Source organism: Rhamphochromis sp. 'chilingali' (genome assembly GCF_963969265.1).
Source record: "Rhamphochromis sp. 'chilingali' genome assembly, chromosome: 2".
Lineage (NCBI taxonomy): Eukaryota > Metazoa > Chordata > Actinopteri > Cichliformes > Cichlidae > Rhamphochromis > Rhamphochromis sp. 'chilingali'.
Window position 1 is genome coordinate 14,299,225 of NC_137930.1, and position 6,540 is coordinate 14,305,764.

The window sequence follows — 6,540 nt, forward strand, 5'->3', positions numbered from 1 at the left end:
AACACTCACGGTAACTTTTATCGAGTGGAAAAAAAAGTTAGCTTGTTTATATTATGCTAACGTAGCTGTGTCGCTAGCGGTCACGCAGCACATCATTATATACCAGCTAGCCCAACTTCAGTAACCCTACAAACGTTACTGCTGTTTAGTTTTCTGTCTTCATTTATGCTGGAAGTAATAACAGAGCTGTACGTTTTAATTTGTTTCCAAAACCCCGCAGTCAGGACATGCTATATTGTATTTAGATAGAAGCTAGCGAGCTAACTCCCTGCTAACTTCTAACTCCGTTAAATGTCATAAATTCCGTTTTCATGGATGCCTGGATGTTAAACTCAATTGTTACACCTGGGAGAGCAGAACGCTGATCATTTTATTAAAGATGAAAGACTTTAGACAGTTTTTCAACTCTCAGTAATGCCACAGTGATCGTTTGATATATGGACCTGCAGCGGAGTTTAGACCCAGACACGGCTAGTGACGTCAGACTGAACAACCGGATAAGCGAAGCTCTAAAAGCGCTATTAAATTAAATTAAATTAAATTAAATACACAAATTTAATACTTCAGTGTAGAAAACTGAGCATAATGGAAATCTTTTGATAAATTTGTCAAACTAAATTACATTAGAAAATACAAAGTAAAGTATAAATAAGTACATTACTGGCAGTAATAAATGGTGATTAGCACTGTTGCCTCACAGCAAGAAGGTCCTGAGTTCAATACCACCACCAGGGTCTTTCTGTGTGGAGTTTGCATGGGTTCTCACCCACAGTCCAAAGACATAGAGGCTGTACAGGGAGTGCAGAATTATTAGGCAAATGAGTATTTTGTCCACATCATCCTCTTCATGCATGTTGTCTTACTCCAAGCTGTATAGGCTCGAAAGCCTACTACCAATTAAGCATATTAGGTGATGTGCATCTCTGTAATGAGAAGGGGTGTGGTCTAATGACATCAACACCCTATATCAGGTGTGCATAATTATTAGGCAACTTCCTTTCCTTTGGCAAAATGGGTCAAAAGAAGGACTTGACAGGCTCAGAAAAGTCAAAAATAGTGAGATATCTTGCAGAGGGATGCAGCAGTCTCAAAACTGCAAAGCTTCTGAAGCGTGATCATCGAACAATCAAGTGTTTCATTCAAAATAGTCAACAGGGTCGCAAGAAGCGTGTGGAAAAACCAAGGCGCAAAATAACTGCCCATGAACTGAGAAAAGTCAAGCGTGCAGCTGCCAAGATGCCACTTGCCACCAGTTTGGCCATATTTCAGAGCTGCAACATCACTGGTGTGCCCAAAAGCACAAGGTGTGCAATACTCAGAGACATGGCCAAGGTAAGAAAGGCTGAAAGACGACCACCACTGAACAAGACACACAAGCTGAAACGTCAAGACTGGGCCAAGAAACATCTCAAGACTGGTTTTTCTAAGGTTTTATGGACTGATGAAATGAGAGTGAGTTTGATGGGCCAGATGGATGGGCCCGTGGCTGGATTGGTAAAGGGCAGAGAGCTCCAGTCCGACTCAGACGCCAGCAAGGTGGAGGTGGAGTACTGGTTTGGGCTGGTATCATCAAAGATGAGCTTGTGGGGCCTTTTCGGGTTGAGGATGGAGTCAAGCTCAACTCCCAGTCCTACTGCCAGTTTCTGGAAGACACCTTCTTCAAGCAGTGGTACAGGAAGAAGGCTGCATCCTTCAAGAAAAACATGATTTTCATGCAGGACAATGCTCCATCACACGCGTCCAAGTACTCCACAGCGTGGCTGGCAAGAAAGGGTATCAAAGAAGAAAAACTAATGACATGGCCTCCTCGTTCACCTGATCTGAACCCCAATGAGAACCTGTGGTCCATCATCAAATGTGAGATTTACAAGGAGGGGAAACGGTACACCTCTCTGAACAGTGTCTGGGAGGCTGTGGTTGCTGCTGCACGCAATGTTGATGGTGAACAGATCAAAACACTGACAGAATCCATGGATGGCAGGCTTTTGAGTGTCCTTGCAAAGAAAGGTGGCTATATTGGTCGCTGATTTGTTTTTGTTTTGTTTTTGAATGTCAGAAATGTATATTTGTGAATGTGGAGATGTTATATTGGTTTCACTGGTAAAAATAAATAATTGAAATGGGTATATATTTGTTTTTTGTTAAGTTGCCTAATAATTATGCACAGTAATAGTCACCTGCACACACAGATATCCCCCTAAAATAGCTAAAACTAAAAACAAACTAAAAACTACTTCCAAAAAGATTCAGCTTTGATAATAATGAGTTTTTTGGGTTCATTGGGAACATGGTTGTTGTTCAATAATAAAATTATTCCTCAAAAATACAACTTGCCTAATAATTCTGCACTCCCTGTATCCCAATTCAGGGTCTGCACGCCTTAAAGGCCCCGGACACCAAGAACCACTTGGGGTGAGAGAAGGAAGACAGGATAAAGACATGCTGTGGAAGAGATACAGAGATTCATAACAAGTATGATTCAATGCAGAGAGGTCTATTAACACAGAGTGAGTGAAAACGGTGACTGAAAAGGAAAATCATGGGAGTCCCCCAGCCAGTGGCGGTCCTAGCCTGTTTGGCACCCTGGGCGAACACTCCCTCTGGCGCAACACTGCAGTTGTCTTTTACTCGCGAGGACGGTCATAGAGCGCTCTTCCTCGCAGGAGGCACTCATGGACTCGCGCTGTATCACCGTCTGCGTTCTTTATTTATACAAGCTTGTATCTGTGTGTGTGTGTGTGTGTGTGTGTGTGTGTGTGTGTGTGTGTGTGTGTGTGTACAAAGATAACAGAGTTATTCTAAGAACTCAGAGCTGAGGTTCCCCTTTTCTAAGTCTGCATGTTCTTACAGAAAGAGGAAGCTGTTAGTTGTTTATCACACAAGAGTTCATGTCAAAAGTACGGTGGCCCTGAAGTGCAAATCACACCAACAAATTGCTAAACACAACAACAAAATTGAGAGGCCCTGAAGTGCAAATCAGTTTTGTTTTTGTGCTTCTCAATTTTGTTTTTGTGATTCTCAGTTTTGTTTTTGTGCTTCTCAATTTTGTTTTTGTGATTCTCAGTTTTGTTTTTGTGCTTCTCAATTTTGTTTTTGTGATTCTCCATTTGTTTTTTTGTTTCTCGATTTTGTTGTTGTGTTTAGCAATTTGTTGGTGTGATTTGCACTTCAGGGCCACCGTACAAAAGTCACGTAGACATTTGCTTAATGATCAATAAAAGAACACATTTCATGAAGCTGATCACACTATGTACAATTTTCTCCTAACATTCCCTCCTGAAGATCAGAAAATGAAATGTACATATTATCAGTAAGTAACTACTTGTCTTTCACATTTTCAGTTACTACATCATTAGTTGCACTTCATCTTCATCTACCAAATAGAAAAAGAACTCTTCATAATCTTCATCGGTTTGTGGTACATCTGCATATGCTGTGAGTGATAAACTTATCATCTGTGAAATTACAGCTTTTAAACAAGGAATAACACAAGTATAGAAAAGCAAAATAAAACCAGGGAAACTCCAATGCCGATCAACAGTCTCTTTAGAATCTGAAGCCATTTTTGAAGAATGTACATTATCTGGCATGTAAGTGCAGCATGTGGTGTTGAATAAGACGCACAATCCTCCTTTCTCAGGTTAATGTTCATGCTACACGATGTTGCATTACAGCAATTCTGAGAGCGTCTATTTCTTGGTTTTGTCCCTCGTTGACCTTTCAGGATGCATTGAGGAACAAGCTGAATCTATAGTCCAGTGTCTCAATTCCGAGAGCATGTTTTCCAACTCCTGCCCATGGGAAGAGTGAGTTGAGGGCCTTTTGTCCAATTGTCCAGAGTTTGAATTCTTCAGGTACAGTCGGTTCCCCAGATTGAGTCATGTGGTCTGACTGTTGAAGTTGAGCGTTTCTTCTTGGATGAGGATGGTGATGTTGATGTGCACTTTACACAAGTCATTCTGAAGATGTGGTCAGAGATCAGAATTGGTGCACATGTTCCAGGGTGTTTCCCATATATGGTTGGTTGTACTGATGTGCTCAGCATGTGCGAGCAGACGTAACAGTCTTTCTCTGTGGTTCTGTTAAATACGTATCTGTATCAGGCATTTTTCATCCAAGGATGGATTCAATTCAATTCAATTCAATTTTATTCATATAGCGCCAAATCACAACATAAGTCGCCTCAAGGCGCTTCATAGATACAGAGAAAAACCCAACAATCATATGACCCCCTATGAGCAAGCACTTTGGCGACAGTGGGAAGGAAAAACTCCCTTTTAACAGGAAGAAATTATTGTCCAAACACACAGTATTGTAAAAAATATTTCCAGTCATCAACTTCATTTCTGTTCAGTTCTGTTTTAACAATTCAGTTCAATTCAATTTTATTTATACCATGGCAAATCACAACAGCATCGTCTCAAAGCACTTTATATTGCAACCTAGACCAAACAATAATACATAAAGAAAAAAAAACCCAACAATCATATGACACCCTATGAGCAAGCACTTTGGTAACAGCGGGAAGGAAAAACTTTAACAGGAAGAAACCTCCGGCAGAACCAGGCTCAGGGAGGGGCGGCCATCTGCTGCGACCGGTTGGGGTGAGAGAAGGAAGACAGGATAAAAGACATGCTGTGGAAGAGAGACAGAGGTTAATAACAGATATGATTCAATGCAGAGAGGTCTGTTAACACATAGTGAGTGAGAAAGGTGACTGGAAAGGAAAAACTCAATGCATCATGGGAATCCCCCGGCAGCCTATGTCTATTGCAGCATAACTAAGGGAGGATTCAGGGTCACCTGGTCCAGCCCTAACTATATGTTTTAGCAAAAAGGAAAGTTTTAAGCCTAATCTTAAAAGTAGAGATAGTGTCTGTCTCCTGAATCCAAACTGGAAGCTGGTTCCACAGAAGAGGGGCCTGAAAACTGAAGGCTCTCCCTCCCATTCTACCTTTAAATACTCTATGAACAACAAGTAGGCCTGCAGAGCGAGAGCGAAGTGCTCTAATAGGGTGATATGGTACTACAAGGTCATTAAGATAAGATGGGGCCTGATTATTTAAGACCTTGTATGTGAGGAGCAGGATTTTGAATTAAATTCTGGATTTAACAGGAAGCCAATGAAGGGAAGCCAAAACAGGAGAAATATGCTCTCTCTTTCTAGTCCCTGTCAGTACTCTTGACAGGGAGCATTTTGGATTAGCTGAAGGCTTTTCAGCGAGTTTTGTGGACATATTGATAATAATGAATTACAGTAGTCCAGCCTGGAAGTAATAAATGCATGAACTAGTTTTTCAGCGTCACTCTGGGACAGGATATTTCTAATTTTAGAGATGTTGCGCAAATGGAAGAACGCAGTCTTACATATTTGTTTAATATGTGCATTGAAGGACATGTCCTGGTCAAAAATGACTCCAAGGTTCCTCACAGCGTTACTGGAGGCCAAGGTAATGCCATCCAGAGTAAGAATCTGGTTAGATACCATATTTCTAGGCTTTTCAGGGCCCAGTACAATAACCTCAGTTTTTTCTGAATTAAGAAGCAGAAAGTTAGCGGCCATCCAGGTCTTTATGTCTTTAAGACATTCCTGCAGTTTAACTAATTGGGGTGTGTTATCTGGCTTCATGGACAGATAGAGCTGGGTGTCATCTGCATAGCAGTGAAAATGTATGCTATGTCTTCTAATGATACTGCCTAAGGGAAGCATGTATAATGTAAACAGAATTGGTCCTAGCACTGAACCCTGTGGAACTCCATAATTAACCTCAGTGTGTGAAGAGGACTCTCCATTTACATGAACAAATTGGAGTCTATTAGATAGATATGATACAAACCACTGCAGTGCAGTACCTGTAATACCTAGAGCATGTTCTAATCGCTCTAATAGGATATTATGGTCGACAGTATCGAATGCTGCACTAAGGTCTAGCAGGACAAGCACAGAGATGAGTCCACTGTCAGAGGCCATAAGAAAATCATTTGTAACCTTCACTAAAGCTGTTTCTGTGCTATGATGAGCTCTGAAACCTGACTGAAACTCTTCAAATAAACCATTCCTCTGCAGATGATCTGTTAGCTGGTTGACAACTACTCTTTCAAGGATTTTTGATATGAAAGGAAGGTTGGAGATTGGCCTATAATTAGCTAAGACTTCTGGGTCTAGAGATGGCTTTTTGAGTAAAGGTTTAACTACAGCTAGCTTGAAGGCCTGTGGTACATAGCCGATCATTAGAGATAGGTTGGATGTGGTCTTGTGTCATGTCCGGTAGATGTGAGTTGTCATGTCTCTTATCTCGGCTCGTGTATGGGATTCTGCCGTCTTCCAGGTCGGATAGTCTGATGAATAGAGCCGTTGCCAGTAGTAAGACACCAGTCATCACCTGAGAAGACTTATTGCTTGAGGTTGGCCACACCCAAATGTATCAGTGAGCCTAAAGTTGGTCAGTGGCTGGAGAGAATGAGAGTGCGAGCTGAGCTCAATCAGCACTCCTCCCTCGCCACTGGACTCACTGACACCTGGTGAAACACCCCTTTACA